Genomic DNA, 20,690 nt, shown 5'->3' on the forward strand with positions numbered 1-20,690 from the left:
AAACCAAGCTGGTTTACCATTAAGAAAATGGTTATCTAACAGATCAGAAATTTTCGATAATTATTCTGAAAGCTTCACAATCTCATTATCTAATTTCGGCTGATAACGAAGTAAAAACTTTAGGTATTATCTGGAATCCTAATAGCGACGTTTTTAACTTTTGTTTAAAAAATTATGATCAATCAAACTCTTTAACTAAACGAGAAATATTATCTTACATAGCAACTATATTCGACCCTCTGGGTGTGATAAGTCCTAGTGTCGAAGATATTTCTTCAAAAATTATGGAAGTGCGAAATTGGATGGGACGAGCCAATATCAACAAAAATGGTTTCTGAATGGCAAGAAATAGTAACAAGTTTTTCTAACATTAATTCAATAAACATTTCTAGACCAGTATTTCCACAAAACACCATTTTAATTACTTTACATGGTTTCAGTGACGCTTCCGAAGTGGCCTTCGGAGCATGCATTTATGCTGTTGCTACAGATAACACAGGAAACATTTCATCAAATCTACTTTGCTCTAAATCACGTTTGGCTCCTGTTAAAGTTGTAACTCTACCTAGGTTGGAGTTATGCGCTGCGCTATTACTTGCTGAGCTTATGAGCAAAATAAAATCAACACTAAGAATACAAATTCAGCGCACTTATTATTGGACAGACTCAAGTATTGTTTTGTCATGGTTGAACGCTTCTCCCGACAAATGGAAGATATTCGTGGCTAATAGAGTAGCAAGTATTCAAGCTCTTACCGAGATGAACAGCTGGCGACACGTAAGTTCTGGTGAAAACCCAGCTGATGTTGGTTCTCGAGGTCAAAGTATCAAATTATTAAAGGAAAATAATCTGTGGTGGCATGGACCATCTTGGTTACTCAAGGATGAAAAATACTGGCCTGACGAATACATTGTAAATATAGAAAATATACCCGAAGTTCGTAAAAATAAAATTAATTTAACTTACTTAGTAACGCAAATTGATAACTCGATATTTGAAAGATATTCAAGTTTTTCTAAACTTTTACGAGTCACAAGTGATGTCTTGCTTTTCATTAGAAGATTGAAAAAACAAAAACTTTTGGAAGTGACTCTTACATCAAAAGAACATGATGAAGCTTTAATTTTCTTGTGTATGTTAGTTCAACGTGCTGAGTTTTCACACGAACTAAGTGCATTCATTACAAAAGGGTAATGCAGTTTCAAAAAAGAGTAAGTTGACATCTTTGACACCTTTCGTAGACAAGGATGGAGTTATTAGAGTAGGGGGACGATTAAGTAATCATTCCATATAATGCTAAACATCCCATCGTCTTACCCAGCAAACATGCGTTTTCAAGTCTTTTAAACACGAACACTACAAACATTTACACGCTGGTTCTCAACTAATTCTTTCACGTATTCGAACTCAGTTTTGGCCTATTGATGGAAGAAACGCAGTTCGCAGTGTTCTTAGGAGCTGTGTAGTATGTTTCAGAGCCAATCCCCGTCCAGCTTGTCAAATCATGGGCGATTTGCCAGCGTGTCGTGTAACAACTTCCAAAGCATTTTTAAACTGTGGAATCGATTATGCTGGTTATTATCACATAAAGGATGGTAAATTACGTTCAAAAAGGTTTATAAAATGCTATCTTTGTATATTCGTGTGTCTGACTACCAAAGCAGTTCATGTAGAGTTAGTAACGGATCTCACTACTGATGGTTTCTTGAACGCGTTCAAACGATTTGTTTTTCGACGAGGTTTGTGTAAAAACTTATATACTGATAACGGCACTAACTTTGTGCGTGCTGCAAATTATCTTTTCGAGGTTAGTGAGTTAATAAAAAAGGCACCACAAGACTCTAGATATGCGTCTTATTTTGAAAATAACAAAATAAATTGGCATTTCATACCAGCTAGATCCCCACATGTTGGCGGCTTGTGGGAAGCTGCAGTAAAATCGTTCAAATTTCACATTAAACGCGTAATGCTAGATTCTAATTTAACCTTTACACTTACATTGACACAAATTGAGGCTATTCTCAATTCACGACCATTGCAACCTCTATCTAGCGATCCGACCGACCTAGAACCCCTAACACCAGGCCACTTCTTGATTGGAAGTGCTTTGATTTCCGTTCCTCAGGAACACGTAGCTGAAATCGCATGTAATCGCTTAACGATGTACAAGCATCTACAAAAAAGGCTTCAAGAATTCTGGAAGGTTTGGACAAATGACTACTTAAATACTTTACAACAACGCGCAAAATGGCGGACAGATGCAGACAATATTAAGGAAGGAACCTTAGTTATTGTCAAAGAAGACAATGTTCCACCAATGAATTGGCATATGGCGCGAGTGATAGCTGTGCACCCCGGAAAGGACCAAAAGGTTAGAGTGGCGTCAGTGAAAACTAAAGCAGGTGTTGTGAAAAGAAGTATTCATAAGTTGTGTCAACTACCAGTTATTGACAATTGTGACTAATTTAAGTAAAATAATCTTTGTTAGCTTTAGTCATTTTGAAGAAATTTTGTCATAGTAGTTTTAGATTTGTTTGAAACACTTAGTATTTCAAGGCCGGCGCCATGTTCAGTAGTAGTAAGCATGAGATATCGCAGGACGTGGCAACTGCGCAAGACAGTCTCCACGCATTACCGAGACAAGCCACACGGCGCATTTTTCGTTCTTAAATAAATCAGTTAAAAACCAGTTCAGGGGTGTTTTTAACCACCAATTCTTCACCTAAAATCATTATATCACAACTATCTACAATATATATGTACTCACAAGCTCAACCAAGATGGACTGGAGAATTTTTTTTGCCAACTGCGCTGTCGTGGACCTAATGAACATCCTAGTCCGTTAGAAGCCATCTATCGAACTAGAATGATACTTTTAGGTAGAAATTCAGGTATTTTGGGAGCAAACGTTAATACTGAAGATATGGTCAATGAAGAATACATCACACCTAGAATTTTGGAGAAAGTTAACTTGATTTCTTCTGAACATTCTGTTTTAGATCAAACAGAGAAATCAAGCTCAAGTAGCTCATTTTCTTCAGTAGGCTCTCAAAACGCCTCTTTAATAAAAAAAGACGAAAAAAATTTTCCAGAAACAACTAATGACGCTCTAGAACATATAGCTGGATATCTCGCAAAAAAACATAAGCAGGATAATCCCCAATTGGGAGACTACACTTATAAAATCGAAAATGAGCATTCCTTTAATATTCCTTCTTGGGTTCAGCAATTATCTTTTGGTGGACTTATCAAACCGAACTTAGAGTGGCTTCAAACGGTGATAAAATGGAACAATTATTTTGAAAAACATATCGATGCGAACTCTTCCGCATTGCCGTAAACAAGGTTAGGCTCGCCATGCTGATTGCCAACATCCGTAACGGATAGGAACCACAAGAAGAAGAAGAATCGATGCTACTATAAATCTGGGACCAGGAGTTGTAAAAACACTAGCAAATAAAATAAAAAAGAAAGAACCTAATTTCCCTTTTAAAATTATTTTTGATGTTTGCAAGCTAAGGCTTATTATTAAAATTAAGTATAACAACTTTCAAGATAAATTCAAAAAAGACTTAAAAAGAAAATGTTTAACCGATAATAATAGAAGTCAAAGTCGAAAATTAAAAAAAATTGTTCATTAATTATATTATTATTAATTATTAAGTTTGCCAACAGATAATAATAAAACGCTTATGTTTCTAATTATTTTGTTACTATACGGATGATCAAAATTTCCTTTGGTATTATAATTAGTTATTAGTTTTTCATAAACATTTATATATATGTATATACAGGGTAATTCAAATTCGACCCTCACCATTGGGATCTCAGAAACCATAAGAGATACGAGAAAGTTTAAATTGGGGCAAAGTTGCGTAATTTAAAGCTCAACCAAATGCTGTTTTAAAATTTTTGATTTTCCGAGTACTTCCAAAGATATCCGAAAAAAACTGAAAATTTGATTTTTTGTTTTTATTTATTTCTAACCTTATTTGAAGAGATATCCCAAAACTAAAAGCATCTTTTCATTGCCACTTTTTCCTAGCTATTCGATGATGGATACAAATTTGCCACACGACGTTTCGCTTTCTGTCAGTCATCATCAACTTTCTTTTTTCTTATGGGCGCCATATTGGATTTTTAGCCCACCAAATAGTACGTTTTATTCTGATTTTAGTGATGTGTAATAACTTATGATTTGCTTCATAAATAACAAAATAATTCAATAAAAACTATTTTTACTTTAGTTATTGGCTTTGAGTTAATGGGCCGTTTTAAAAAATGTCATTATTTGACAGTACTTGTCAAATACGATAATTCGGATGATCATTAGAGCGTCAATCATAGTTAAAAATGTATCTAGAAAAGAAACCCCCGCAGAAAATGTTATTATTATACAAGCATTGCTGAACTATTTAGGTTAATCAGAAAAGGAGATTTGTTAGCATTATCTCTAACTTAAAAGGCTTATTTATGTTTCCAAGAGAAAGATCATCATTTTTTGCCAAATTTCAATTTTGTATAATGTTAAATGCCAGTTTATAGTTATTTATACAGTAAGTGACAAACCATTTTTTATTCATTCATATTTATTCGAGTGAATAAACCGGTTTAAGTCACGTGTCTTATACAGTATTTTATTATTTCGACTTCTTATATTAAAAAAAAAACTAAAATTACAGTTCTATTAAATTTGCACCGCGCCCCGTAGATGTAACATTGATGTTTGTTTGTTTACATCTGTAAATAGGCGAATGTCATTCAGAGTGATTTAATAGTCACTTTGCAGCAAGTGACTTAAACCATTTTTTATTCACGAAAAGAACAACTAGGTCCACAAGCGTAGCGAGTGGCCTAAGCTCTTCGAGTGAATAAACCGGTTTAAGTCACGTGTACACCTTTATGACTAAGTATGTTCAGGCCAATTCCGTGTGACAAGTACTACCAAGTAATCTTCATAAAACGTCTCATTAACTCAAAGCTAACTAAGGTAAAATCTCTAAAAGCTCTAATGATCGTCCGAATTATCGTGTTTGACAAGTACTGTCAAATAATGACATTTTATGAAACGGCCCATTAACTCAAAGCCAATAACTAAAGTAAAAATAGTTTTTATTGAATTATTTTGTTATTTATGAAGCAAATCATAAGTTATTATACATCACTAAAATCAGAATAAAACGTACTATTTGGTGGGCTAAAAATCCAATATGGCGCCCATAAGAAAAAAGAAAGTTGATGATGGCTGCCAAAAAACGAAACGTCGTGTGGCAAATTTGAATCCATCATCGAATAGCTGAGAAAAAGTGGCAATGAAAAGGTGCTTTTAGTTTTGGAATATCTCTTCAAATAAGATTAGAAATAAATAAAAACAAAAAATCAAATTTTCAGTTTTTTTCGGATATCTTCGGAAGTACTCGGAAAATCGAAATTTTTAAAACTGCATTTGGTTGAGCTTTACATTGCGCAACTTTGCCCCTATTTAAACTTTCTCGTATCTCCTATAGTTTCCGAGATCCCAATGGTGAGGGTCGAATTTGAATTACCCTGTATATGTCATGTAATAACCTCCATAAACTTATCATTTATAAACACCTTCAATTTTTACAGTGAGTTCTAATACCTACTAATACTTAAACTCAATTTTAAAGTGGGCTTTACTTTTTGCAAAAACACTTGGGACCTTATTTTTATAGGAGGTTTTGGATTCTACAAACAATCCTTAACATATTTCATGCAACATACTCCATACTGATATTCAATTGTTTTCAAACAAATGTCAAATACACATTTCAAAATTATAGGTCCTACAACTTTTACTTAAAAAAATTGAAAAAAATTAAAATCAGCTGTTCAAAATGAACTCTATGTACTGTTACACTAACCAAGACGGTTTATTATTTTTTACATTTTTTTTTTAAAATGTCATCAATAATTTTTGGGGATGTTAATCTGATTTATTCGAAAATTATTGGTGTCAAATTATCAATATTTACAGGACAATTGTGGTACAAGTTGCATGGAACGTATTTAGAATTGTTTGTTTCTAGAATCCAAATTATACAATAATAAAGAAGTGTTGCCATTTAAAAGATCAAAAATATTTTAAATACCCAGTTTTTGGGCCCTGTATAATTCCAATTCATATAACACAAGCAGCATTTAATAAAATTAAAAACATGAGGGGGTTTGAGAATTTTTGTGAAAAGTTAGTCTTTTTAATTTTATTGAACTTGGGCCGCATGCATGTTACAAAAGCACTGTATGTAGTGTTATCTAAATGCATGTTTGAAGGAACAGTAATAATCTAATTCATATACGTGTCAATTCTTCAGATCAAATGATGTCTACGAAATTACTTAGATGATACAACATTTGCTTATCTAGTACCATGATTTTAAACCAAACATACAGGGTATTACAAATTTGATGCATTAGCATTGCTATCTCAGAAAGTATAGTTGATAGAGCTTTAGTTAAATGGAGGCAAAGTTGCGCATTTTATTGCTAAATAATTTGGTAAAAAAAAATTCAAAAAAGTTTCATTACATATGGAGATATCCGATAAAAACCGGAAAACTCAAAATTCTATTTTATTTTTTTACTACTTTAATCAATTACGGCACCTTCTGCAGGCACATTTTCTTCAAGAAAATAGTTTTAGTTTTCAGCTCAAACATTAGTTTTTTAGATACCAACGTCAACTTCAAATTTTCAAATAGCGACCTCAACTTTTTATTTCATTTTTTAGTAGCCACAGACCTTCTGAAACTAATGATGTGTCAGACTTGTCAAAAAATATACCTAGTGTACTCGTATTATGTACTTGGTATTTTAAGATTTTTTAAAAAAATAAGCAATTGAATTTGATATGTTGTCATAATGAGTAGATAATTTAGTTTTATATAATTTAATAAATAGGTTCATTGCTCCTTCGAAAAAGAGCGAGAGTTTCTTATGGTACTTTTAATTTATTTAAAAAAAAAATATGTTTTTTGTTAGTTATTTATTTTTCAGATACTCACATGTTTGAATTCGCGGTTGAGTTTTGATGAATCAGCTTAATCAATCAAACTAAATTATTTACTCATTATGATAACATATGAATTTCAAATGCATATTTGAAAAAAACAAATACCTAAGTACACTAGGTATAATTTTTTGACAAGTGTGGCACATCATTATTTTCGGTAGGTTGGTAGCTACTAAAAAAACGAAATAATAATGTTTATTTATTTAGCCAAATGCTATATACAAAAAACGATTAAAAAGTAAACAGTGTAAACATATAGTACAAAATATTCAATAGAGTTAAAATACCATTTACAATACAATACAATTTAAAAAAAAATGTAACCGATAAATCCATGAGACGATTACCTTACACGTTGGACAGCACATATTTCCTCAACATTGTACTAAAATTTTTAAAATTATCACAGTTTTTCAAATTATTTGGTAGCTTATTGTACTCAGATAGTCCTCTACATAAGATGGAGTTTGACATTTTGTTTGAGCGATGCCTATCAACTAAGATAAAATCGTTACAATTTCTTGTTTGATAATTATGAACGTCCTTAAAATATGTTACTTTATCACAGATATAGGCAGGTAGTAATTTATTTCTTAATTTTAATTTTTTAATTTAATAATTCCTTGTTCAACCAACATGACATTGGCAACACTCAACATCAACTTTACAGGAGTGTATCTGTTACATTTTAAAATTGTTCTTAATGCTCTATTTTGAATTACTTGAAATTCATTTATCTTGTAGTTTGGCAAATTATATAACAATGCAGAACAAAATTTAAGATACGGTGCCGCCAGACAGTTATACATAAGATATTTGGTATACATAGAAAGACTTCTGCCAACTCTATAAATAATGCCAACTCTATAAATAACGAAAGTCCCGGTCCGTATCTTAAAATATTAAGTGGATGATGGTATTTAAAAAACGAAACGTTGTAGCTAAATACAAACATTATTTTCTTAAATAGCATAAATTAATGCCTCCAGAAGGTGCAATTGATTTTCCAAAATAATCAATAATAAAGTGGAAAAAAATAAAATAGAAATTTGATTAGTTGTTTTTGTTGGATATCTCCGGATGTAATGAAAACTTAAAAAAAAAAATTTACCGAATTATTTAGCAGTAAAATGCGCAACTTTGCCTCCATTTAACTAAAGCTCTATCAACTATACTTTCTGAGATAGCAATGCTAATGCATCTAATTTGTAACACCCTGTATTTGTGCAGCTGAAATGTTTTTTTTAACAATCCAATACTTAAGTTCAATTTTTTTCAGTTCAAATTCTGCTGATTAAGCCATCTTCCATCTGTTGTTATGTCAACTAAAGTTCGAATTTGTCACTTTGTTTTTGTTATTTATGTTATGTCAAATAGATTCCCATGCAGCTAAAATAGTTATATTTGTAATTTTAATACAATATTTCAATAATAGTTGAAAATTAGACAATAAAATCAAGTAAATGTATATTTTTTGAAGGACATAGAGCCTGCTGGTCTAAGTAAGATTACAATACCAATTTCAAACTTAACCTAGGTATTTAACCCTGCTGATGCATCATTACTACACATTTTTCTTGTCTGGTATTTTTTAAGTTGTTGTGCTCGGAGTAGGGTGTATATGAATATCCTCAATTGCTTAATAACTCCATTTAATCACAACTTAATAACTAATGAATTTGTAACAAAGTATTCAGTCAGTCCTTGTAAAAACGTGCCAATTCGGAATCATTGCCCCGAAATTGAAATCTTATTTTTCCTGGATGACCATCCATCAATTCCCACACAAGTGCGTTCCGTATGAACATAACATAAGTATAGTTCAAGTAGCAAATTAGGCCTATCTTACAGATCTGTATCTGGTATATGCTGAATACTTCACTACTTTTTCATGTGGGTGAGAAAGCATAACTTTTATAAAGAAAATGACTTAAACAAGGCTCAAATTACCCACCAAGAAGTACTACATTAGAACAGTGCATAAAAGAGCAAGTTTTAATGTTAGTTAACTATTTTTACTGAAATTGACATTAAAATGAAAAGCATTGCAGTTTTACGTTAACACAATAATCTTAACAATAATCATCATTATTTACTTTGCTAAATTGCATTATTGAACGTCAAATCAATATGTATTATATTTAGTGTCTCTAATCTAAAAGCATGTTTAAAGTATAGTAATAATGAGGTAGTTTGCAGTGAGTACAAATGATGAACTCAAGACACCGCTTGTATGAGACATCTTCTATCTTATGAGTACTATGATTATAAAGCTAACACCTTTGTGCAGTTGCAGTGTTTTTAAAACCAAGTAAATTCTTCTGAATTTTTAGATAATTTGATTATTCAAGCTATTCGCTTTCTATAAATAATATCTCAGATAGACAGGAATTAACATTAAGGTTGATTTGATTATTTTAATCAGAGTAAACTATTTGGGAAGCTACAAAAGGTATCTTGTAAATCTGTGACAGTCCAAATTTTCTATGTTTTATAATGTAACATCCTGTATATTATTGAATTTATTGATTGATTGATCAGGAAGACTTGTTACATCTAGCGGGCACCGTTTTGTGATTTGTGTTTTTTATAAGCTATGTGAATATACCAGGTGTCCAAGAGACATAGGAGATTATCATGGGAAAACGGTTTTGATTTTTTTGCGCCTGTACGGTTGATTTGATTGAAAAATCGTATTAATGAAAGTTGTAGTACCTATCACGGACTAGTTTTCTGTATTTTTTTCAGATCTCTAACTTGAGCGCTTTTGTCGTAAAACACGAACAAAAATGCGAAAATTTTATCTTTTTACCTGCACTGTATAAGCGGTTGTCGAGCAACCGTACCAGCAACAATGACCTGTGAACCCATTGCCTATACAGTGCAGGCCAAAAGTTTAAATTTTCTCCTTTTTGTTCGTGTTTTACGACGAAAGGGCTCAGGTTAGATATCCGAAAAAAATACAGAAAATTAGTCCGTGATAGGTACTACAACGTTTATTATTACGATTTTTCAATCAAATCAACCGAACAGGCGCAAAAAAATCAAAACTGTTTTCCCATGTTAATCTCCTATGTCCAAGGTGCTCTTGGACACCTGGTATATCAGTTTTAATTTAGGCTGGGCAATTTTATTTAAAACAAAAATTAGAAATGTTTTTTTTTTGTTTTGACTATGCAGGGTGGAGCATAAATTTGTGGCAGATAAAATATGGGTATTTTTAAATAGAACCACATTTTTTAATACATTTTAAATTCTACACTTAATTCTTAAACTTTTACTTTATATACAGGGTGTTACAACTTCTATGCATTAGCATTGCTATCTCAGAAACTATTGTGGTAAGAGCTTTAGTTCAATGGAGAAGTTGCGCATTTTATTGCTAAATAATTTGGTAAAAAAAAATTCAAAACATTTTATTACATGCGGAGTAAATTCCAAAATAATCATTAATAAAGTGGTAAAAAACAAATAGAAATTTGACTTTTTCGGTTTTTGTCGGAAATCTCCGGATGTTATAAAAAGTTCATTTAAAATTTTTTTTAGGTATTCAGCTGAAATCGGTTAAAACACGTTGACGTTGTTTATGTTCTTGTCGTAATATTATTTTCTTTGTTTCAGATATTCTCCCGGTGAAACGAGATGTATAAAAAGTCGTACAGGGGAACGCTGGAATTCTTATTTATTTTACTAATATACTAAAGATTGGGGCGCGGGTGGTGTGTAGTTTCATTTGCTATTTCGATTTGCTGTTATGTCATATGCAACATTTTCCTATCCACAATATTTGGCCGCATAATTTTTATTTAATGTCCGACTAAATGGGGATGTATTACAAGAATTATCATTTCTTTAAATGTCAATCTACGCATGGCGAACTGAGTAACTGTGCAGAAGTTGACATTGGAATTGAACCACACCAGCAATCAGTCATTAATATCTATCAAACGTACAATTTATTTTCTTGACTGATCAACATCCTACAGCAAAATTAACTTTTTGTGTCTGCTCAGCTTCGATTTACATCGAAGAATCAACCTTTTATCACGTGGGTTTTCTAAGAACGAGCCAGAATGTTTATTATTAGAACTTCAAAAAAACCGCGTCTTTTAATGTGTATACAACCTTAGAACGCGCTTGAAACACTTTTTTACACTCAAAAGTTTACACATTGTTTTATTTTGTACCTTCCTTGCGATTAATCTCTTTGAGTAAAACTTCTTTTCTTTGCTACTACGCCTTTTTATAAAATTTCAGTTTGAAGTTTATTAGATGTCAAATATTGTATGACGGATTTTTTAAAATCTGTGATCGAGATGGTTTCTTGTTCATTTTGTTTGTATGCAACATATATGTATGCGTTCGCCATAGATGTGATCAAAAGTAATTCGAAGGCGACTATCTCATCAGATAGATCGACAGATTCGTTAGCCCTGATATAATCCCAAACAGCTTCAGGTTTTAGTTTTACCCCTATTGTGCCCCTCACCTCGATCATTTTGTCAGTATGTTTACTTGACAGCATAAAAACATTTATGTTGTCTTTCCAATTTATAAAAATTAGACCCTCCCTACTCTGCTGCGCAAATATTTGACCTTTTTGAAGTTTCTTTAATACAACTGCTTTTGGCAAACCACATCGTTTTTTCCGTACCGTACCTACTAAGTGATTATCTGAATCGATTAATCGCGTAGCTAAAGGAATGTTGGTGTACAGGGTGTATTGGTGTTTTTGTCAGACAGTATGTATACAAAATACCTATAACTTCCATATAAGAAATTTTATTCTAAACTCAAAAATAAAGGCACGACAGCTTGTCACATTATGAAAAGTAACTCTGCACATGAATAAATAAATCTCCTTTCTGCACTGGCATATACCTATAACAGATCTTAAAGTTTAAAAATAAGTCTTTTATGAAAATCCAAACCAACCAAATAAAAGTTACTTTCAGGTAAATAACCTCAAGTTAAACGTAAAGTAAAAAGTTTTGATTCATCAAAATCCTTGTCGAGAGCGTTCAACAAAATGGTTCTGCCTTACGAATACGACTTAGTGCCGTAGCAGTAAAGGTATAAAAAATATTATTAAACCACTAATTTTAAATTATTATTTATGGTATAATAAAACATATTCCTGTTAAAACAGATCTTTTAGTATTTCAAATTATTTGCATATAAAATGCAGGGAAAAAAATATGTATTTAAAAAATACATCTAAAATAAATTAATGAACAGATTCTAAATAAAAACAAATCTTAACTTTTACTCACTACAAATATACAGGGTGTCCCGTGACTCGACAGACAAAGGTATACCAGGACAAAGGGTTCTAAAGAGTTATTCTGATGAACAAAATTATACCAACCATAGGTCAATTCGTTTTTGTATCAGAGATATTCAAGAAAATATGAAAAGCCTAATAATGAATAGTAAAAGTTAAAAAAAGAATTACCTATATGTATAGTGGCTCTGACCTTTTGTCATCAGAATGACTCATAGAACACCTAGACATGGCAAAGGTATTGTCGGTCGAGTCACGGGACACCCTGTATACATATATTTTATTAATGTATTGCATTAAATAATCCATTTAAAAATATCAATTTGATATTTCGATTTCTTATTTATGACTGCTCTGAACGCGATGAAATTAATTTAAGTACCTTTTCAATCTTTGGTTCCCATGTCGGAACCAATCCATCATATACGTTTCAATCTCTTTATCCGTGGCTGACTTGAATACGTGCTGTACGGCTTCTGTGAAGTAGATACATAATAAATCTAAAACTTAATACATTTATACAAAAAAAAATTGCCTTTTAATATCCGAACAAATTCAGAGTCTTTTACTCTGAAATTATTTTTTTGGCCTGTCCAAGAACACTGAACCGCCAATTCATTGGTAAAAATTGTCGCTAATCCTCTTCTAGTGAAATCGGCTGCGTTTTTTCCCGATACTCGCAGGAACTTATGCATCTGAAATGTTTACAAGTGATAACATACTACCACAAACTTTCATTGTAAATTCGATGTTACCTACCATTTGCTTTTTATTCTCTTCCGTTTTTATTATCTCATGTTCTGCTTCTAAAAGGAGAGTTATTGAAGATACAGGTAGTTTTATTGGCAGCGACAATTCCATTATATTATTTTCTGGAACCTGCTTATTCGAAATTTCTAATGCGTTTAAACGCATTAATACGAATTTTAATGCTAATTAATTTGTCCATAATTTGAGTGTTGGCAACTTCTACATCTATGACTTCTATATTTTGGTTAACTTGTGAAGTTGCTAAAAAAACATTGAGGTTAAAAATAACCATTATTATAAATCCGTTTGGGTTTGACTTTACAATACATTGTGAAATAAATACTATATAGACAGTTTCATAACTAAGCTGTTAATAATTTTTGACTAAAAAACTTAAACTAACTTATTCTAGTCTTCATACAAAATCATTAAGAGTTTTTTGCTTTTTTCTTTTGCAACTTCTGGTGGCAAATTATTCAAAACAGCGCAGATGTGGTCAGTACATGATTTATTCTCGCTGTGCGGAACCTTCATCTGCTCCGATATAGTTCAGGCAACGGAGAGCAACTCTGTGGCCTCAACAATGGGTTGTTGACTAGATTTTTTCCTTTTTTTTTTTCTGAAAATGGGACAGATTAAGGTCGTCGTCGAAAATATTTAAAAAATACTCATCATTTATTACCAGATCGTGGTGTTTCTACAGGATCTATTATTGGATCATGTGTTGTAACTGTCTCTTCTTCTAAATGTTTGCTAGTGGAAGCCTCAGGCGACAACAGCACCTCCATAGTGTCCCATATGGACCCTGGCGAAGATACTGAGGCAAGTGATGACGCTGCCGAAAGCGGTCTTGTTATTGACGTAGTTGGGAGTGGGGTAGTCGTATGAGTTCTGTTTGAATGACATACCCATGTAGTGCCATGTACTTCATTGAATCATGCAACATCATTATCTAAACTTACTTTCTTGGTCGGTGGCACTTTTCAAAAAACATCATTTTTTTATATAATGGCCACTTCACTTCTGCCGAAGCTCCCGACTTAGGCCCTTCTCGTTTCTCGCGGGTAAACTTGTTTCGTAGGTCTTTTACTAAAAAAAGAACGGTATAATGGCAATAATTGGATAATAAAAACGCATCTCAAACAAGATACCTGATATTTTTAAGGCAGCCGCCATGTCAGCCCATGCGGCTTCCTTTTTTATATTATTTTTGTAGTCCTTGTGGGCCAAGTTGTACAGGTATTCATAGTTTTGAATCAGGTCTATAAGCAGTTCCTCCGTCTCTACAGACAACCCTACTCCTACTTCACTTTCTCCTTGCGATTCCTCCATGTCCATCTCAAACACAACACAAAACGACGCAACACAACAAAAAAACGCACAGATAACCAAGCCAAGCCAAGAAAACGGTCGAATGACTGGAACGTGCCTTTTAATAATTTTGTGTTGACGTTAGAAATGTCAATATTATCTGATCTGTTTAAGCACTCTCATTGGTTGAATCGCGAATCACGAGCAACAGAAATAAAATTTGGTTAAATGGGAACAACAGAGAATAACGGCTAGCACAACAATGGAAACTACGAGCAACGCGATAACCGAGGTTTATAAATGTATGCGTGCGAATCCCTATGTGTTATTTTCGGAACAGCGCCAATCACGAACAACGAATTACGAGCAACGGGAACAACAGAGTTTATAAATCCAGCTTAAGCGGTTGTCGAGCAACCGTATCAGCAACAATGACTTGAAAACAAAACTTGAACAAAAATCAAAACCATTTTCCCATGTTAATCTCCTATGTCCAGGGTGCTCCTGGACACCTGTTGTACTAGTTCTACAAACCACTTGTATGAGACAACATCTATCAAGTACTATGATTGTAAAGAAAACATCTTTGTGCTGCTGCCATGTTTTTTTTAAACAATAAGTAATGAATCTAAATTTTTAGATATTTTGATTATTCGAACTTATCTATCTCAAAAGGAAAGTAATGTCTCCACTCTATGAAGATGGACTACTTTAATGTAGAGAGAGAATCAAAGAGTAATACATAACCACAGACCACGCCAGTAATTCTTTCGGTTATAGGGCATATTGTGCCCCCGAGCATCCACTGTGACGTCACCCGGCGGATGACTTTACGTAAACAAGTTCCGCTGATCGGCCATCTTGGATCTGTTGTGATGTCAAATGCCAACTTGTCACTTTGCTTTTGTTTTTGTTTTGATGTGTCAAAAATTTAACATGCAATAATTGTATTTTTATTACAATAATAATCTAATAATCGGTGAAGATTATACACTAAAATCAAGTAAATGTTTATTTTCAATGGTCATAATGGATACAATGCCTGCTGGCCGAGGTAAGATTGCAATAGCAATTTCATACCTAACCTTAATAAACCATGTTGATGCATAATTACTACAAACTTTTATAGTCTGACATTTTTTAGGGTGGTTCAAGCAAGAAATTGGGCCTATTTTAAAGATCTGTATCCTGTATATGCTGAATACTTTACTACTTTTTCATGTGGATGAAAAAACACAACTTTTATGAAAAAATTGTCCTAAGTGAGGAACAAATTACCCACTAAGAAGATTGCAACATAGTTGAAGAGTGAAATGCTGTGCAATGGGTTCAACTACTTACATTAGAACAGTGGATAAAAAACCACGTTTTAAGGTCAGTAGGTATACTGATTTTACTTAAATTAACATCCAAGCATTGCAGTTTTTATTATTGTTATGTTGAACACAATAATTAATAATTATACACTTTAGTAAACTGCATTGTTCAACCTTGAGTTAATATGTATTATACAGTGGCTTTTTTAAGTACTGCATCAATCTCGTGGAAAACCGGATAATTTCCACAGTTTTCAACTTAAAATTTTTAAATTTGGTGTACGCCTAAACCAAAGTTTACAGAATAAAATATAAGTTCCGTCACTCCTTGTCGGCACTTTGAAGTTCGGCGATCTTAAGCGTGCCGACTGCCGGCAAACGCGTCAAAAGGACGTGCTTACTGTCTGGAAAACCGCAGGGGAAGACAGAGTAATAATGCGCACCAAAATTTTATTGGGGAAGGTGGAGTTAATTTTGGAATATCTGGGGTAAAAATTATTGGAAGAAAAAAATGAATGTTTTCGTATAGCATTAAACGAATTTAATAATTCTTATTAACTGAATGTGGTTAATGATTATTTAGGTTATGTTATGATTGCTAACATGCGCAATTAAAGAATTAAAACACTTATTCCGGAGAAAAAACCGCACTACATAATTAACTTACTAGATTAAAATTAAAAAACTTACATACTAATATACAATTTACAAATGTTGTAAGATTGAGAGTTTGGTATTAGTTTTACTTAACCTACATGTTTTGATTTCTTGATTGGCAAATTTTAAAGTAAAATAAATGCGCACCCTAATATATAAATTTACAAAATAAGTTAAAGGAAAATTTGTACAGGGGTGATTAAAAGTTACATGTGAAAGAAACTGTTTAATTTTTTTTCCAACATTTTCCTCAAGAGCTAACTCTGAAAATTTACTTATAAATATAGTTTCTAAAGCTCGAACAAATTCTACAATATCTCGAGAAGGTATTGTTAGACCTGATGTTTCAGTATATGATTTTAGATGACAAAACGTTTTTTCTTCGGCATCTAAGTTATCTAGTTGGCTGAATTCTTCGCATGTTTCACATGAATGTTGTAGCAAACATTTTCTTAAAAAATATCCCGTTACATATACTAAAGAATTACCTTCCGGTGTTTTAAGGTTTTTGTAATCATTCGTAAAAACTTTAATTGAAGTACATGTAACGGGCGGAATGGGTGGAAATATATTAACTTGTTGAATAACAGGAGAAGCATTTAGTAGTAATTCATTAATATCTTCAATGCAGTTCGTACCTTCGGTTTGTTCCAATTGACGCAAAGTGAACATTTTTTTAAAAGCACGACAGAATTGTATTGGAGTTGGATTTTTCACGTGACCACAACAATTTCTTATATGTCCAAAAAAATTTTTGAGGCAGTCTTGGTTTAGATTCCTAGTAAACAAATACTTATAATTTTTAGTTTGCAATTTTTTAAAAAGAATGAGAGTAGCATTAATGCTCAATCTCCATCCAAAAATAAATTTTAATTGATTTGTTACATTTTTACCATTATGGTTTTCAACTTTCAGGTTTTTAAAAATAGTTTCCATTTTATGTAGAAAAGATACTTGTTTTTCAGTACCCATAAATGCTGTGTAGTTTTCTAGAGTGTTAGAGTTTAGCAAATCAAATAGAATATTAATATTCTCAATAAACTCTGCAGTAGGTGTTGCTTCTTTAGGAAGAATACCAAAATCTATATATGTAAATAGCGCCACGGCAACTGAGTGACTAAATACCTGGGTCGCTAATTTGACCTTCATTTTTTGAAAATTGTTGGGAAAAATATGGTCATTTGAAAGTTTAGGTGCTAATCTGTAATTTTTTTCTTTATCACTTGTGTACATTTTCTCCAAATAAACTTTACTGGTTTCTTTTCCATTAAAAATAAATTTATAAGCATAGAAATTGTTTCTCATAGATTTAATTAAATGGGGTACATCAAAAATATAGACAAGCTCTTTTTCATCAACCTTGAACACTGGATTTTCTTCACTTAATTTCAATAGGTTTCTAACTAAGCTATAAAAATTAGAACCCTGGTCAGAAACTACTCCTAATACATTAAGTCCAACAACACTTAATCTTCTGATAGACTCAAATAAAATATCTTTAAGCTCTACTGGTGTAGGTGAGGTCTTGTAAAAAAAGTAACCAAAAGGTTGCTTCCAACTTCTTGCAATGCCCCGAACCATTAACACTAAGACATTACTTGCTATATATGGCGATGTTGTTTTTAGACCCTCTTGAAAACCAATTATTTTATCTTTGGAGATGTCATAATATAAATGCGATTTAATAGACATTTCGTCTATACATATGACACAGTCTTTCGCCTTCTCTTCCAATATCCCAGTTCTCAATTCAAATAACTTAAAAATAAATTCATTAAAGCCTGGCTTTATAACCCAATGCCTAATAAAACGTTGTAAAGTTGATTGAGAAGGCAAACGACATATTTTTGACATTTTTTTGTATGGGTTGGGACCGACAAGATATAATCCCAAAGCAAACTTCTTAAATTCATCCGAATACCTTGAGCCCTTAGCAGATTTATTCAAAAGTGTAAGCTGAGCCTGAAAAAAAGTGCAAAATTCTGCTGGATAATTATCGTCCAAGAATTTTATGACATCATCTAAAGTTATTCCAGTCTCTATTTTTTTTCTACACTTTTTCACTTCGTCCCTCAAAGTTTTTACGGTTTTTCGTAATTCAGTTTTTCGTGGGGTGTTTGAAGAAATACTTTGTATTGTCTGGCAACATTGGTCTGAAAAGTAATAAAACATGTCATAATCAAAACTGTTTACAATAATAAGATTTCATAATTGTGTTTTTATATATTTACCTTGCTTTACACATATATCCGTCTGAACTAAGGAGTTGGTTTGAGCAGGATTTTTAGTTTGTAATGATACATCCTGTAATTTCACGAAAGACGTGTCGCTATTTGTAGTACCGGCACTAGCAGAACCTAAAATAACCACAGAAACAAGAATATTATTTAAATTACATTTAAACTTGGAAAAACTTTCTTGTGCTTGCCCTGCATAAGTGTAGTGTAGGAATAGCATTAGATTGAAGACGTTGTTTCAGAGGCGACATAAAACTATCATCGGTAAAATGAAGGCTACAAATCTTAATTCGTTTATGTAATAAATCAGAGCTGAGATTCGCATATCTGTGATTCACAGTAAACCCCAATTGAGTTTTCCAAACTTGACACCTACAAATAATTCTTATTATTAAATACATAAGAAAAACTGTATGAAGTATATGGAAGGTTTCGTAAGTACGGAATATAACTATAATGATGTATGATGGTTTCTATATTATATAAACTTGTACGTATGTAACATATATTTTTGAAACAAAATCAAGTGTTGGTTAGTTGTATTTACAATTGAAAAATTTTAATAAATGGATAGATATGGTTGAATACATACCTTACTTCATCTACGGGACATCTAAAAAATGATAACCCAGTACCGCGTTTTGTAAGACAATTTTCAACCGAACAAAATTCTACAGGCATTTTGCGCAAAATATTTGGTCCACCTAGTTAGATACGCCGATACTAACACTGCGCGTGCCGAAAATCCACTGTGTATGCTCGGGCGCTGGGACCGGGGGTCTGTGGGATCTGAGAGGGACGAGGAGCGCGGAAAAGGTAAACCGGCGCTTTGGCGAGAGTGACGGAACTTATATTGTATTCTGTAAACTTTGCCTAAACTAACCGAATTCCTCGAATCTGGCGTTGATAGAATTTCTATTTTCGACTTTGGACGCCACCTTCACCTGTCAAAAATACGTCAATTTTGACAGAACATGATTTTTTCATTTTTTATCGAAAAGTATCACCTTTGGCGATATCTGTGTCAAATTTCAGATTTTTAAGCTGATTGGTTGGTTACCTCTCAAAGTAAGTTCAAACAATTTTAACAAAATATCAATTAAATTAAATTAACATGTACCTTTCAGAGTATTTGCAAAAATGTATGTTTTCCGGTCTATGCAATATGCAGAATTCACCATTCTGCCTGTACAATTCGAGGTCTCTTTTTCCTGTGGTCTAAACTCCTCGGCGCTTCTGCGGGTGCTACGGTGCTCCTGTAGGTTGCAGCAGAAGGATTGACGTCTGTGGGCAAGTGGGGATGCAAAGGGATAAGGTTTTTAAACTCCCCTAAAGTAATTAGGTTGAAATTAGTGCACATGATAAGTTTTCTGGGACGTTTTAAGAAGAAAAAACCAACAAAAAAGTTGAGGAAAAAGGGCTTAACACTTAGTCAACTGGCAGTATAGCAGTTTGCCAAGTTGTTCTCATCACGGCGCTACGACCCGGCTGTATTTTAATTTTAAAGTTTACGAACACTTTTTTTAAATTATCTGATTTCAAAAAACCGGAATCGTCTACCGACCTCCCTTTCTCTCTTTTATCAAAGCAAAAATATTAAAATTGTTGTCTTTAAAGTGTGTCTAACTACAAATTGTCAACTTTGGGAGGCCAGATTGTTTTTCTTGGTTAAACAATCGAACGTTAGTTTTTATGTCCCAAAAACACTAGTTCAATCAAAATGATTTACTTTATTGACCGAGTACCTGACTGGACAGGACAAGCGTTTACTTTATTTGTACACAAAAAAAATGGAGTTTGTTTTTTTTGAAGGAGGATAGGTAAATGGGGTACACGATAGCGAAAGTCCAAGAACAAGATAATGATTTTTCGTCACTTCCTCAAAAAATCGGTAAGAAACTCTCGAATCTACCAAGATAAAATGCAAATATTAAAAACAGTCGAGACTCTTAACAGTCTCTAAAAAAACATCAGTAAACTGTCACGATCCTTGCCTCTTCCCGTCGCTAATCTGGGTAGGTTGGAGTCTCCAGGCGATTCCCGACTCCCTCGGGAATCGTTACCCGATCGCGGCGGGCCGCAGCGGGCGCTACGTTGCCCCT

General features: G+C 32.9%; 1 long non-coding RNA gene across 1 annotated transcript in view; it reads right to left on the bottom strand.

Annotated features, from left to right (window-relative positions):
- Positions 1-7,190: 7,190 nt before the first annotated feature.
- Positions 7,191-20,690, bottom strand: part of LOC145738087 (uncharacterized) — a 40,646-nt gene continuing 27,146 nt past the window's right edge. The window contains exon 3 of the long non-coding RNA XR_014180583.1: positions 7,191-7,205. This is a non-coding gene — a long non-coding RNA (uncharacterized LOC145738087). The remainder of the gene's footprint in view (positions 7,206-20,690) is intronic.

The sequence above is a fragment of the Ips typographus genome, linkage group LG15 (assembly GCF_016097725.1).
Source record: "Ips typographus isolate SLU linkage group LG15, UJ_Ityp_2.0, whole genome shotgun sequence".
Lineage (NCBI taxonomy): Eukaryota > Metazoa > Arthropoda > Insecta > Coleoptera > Curculionidae > Ips > Ips typographus.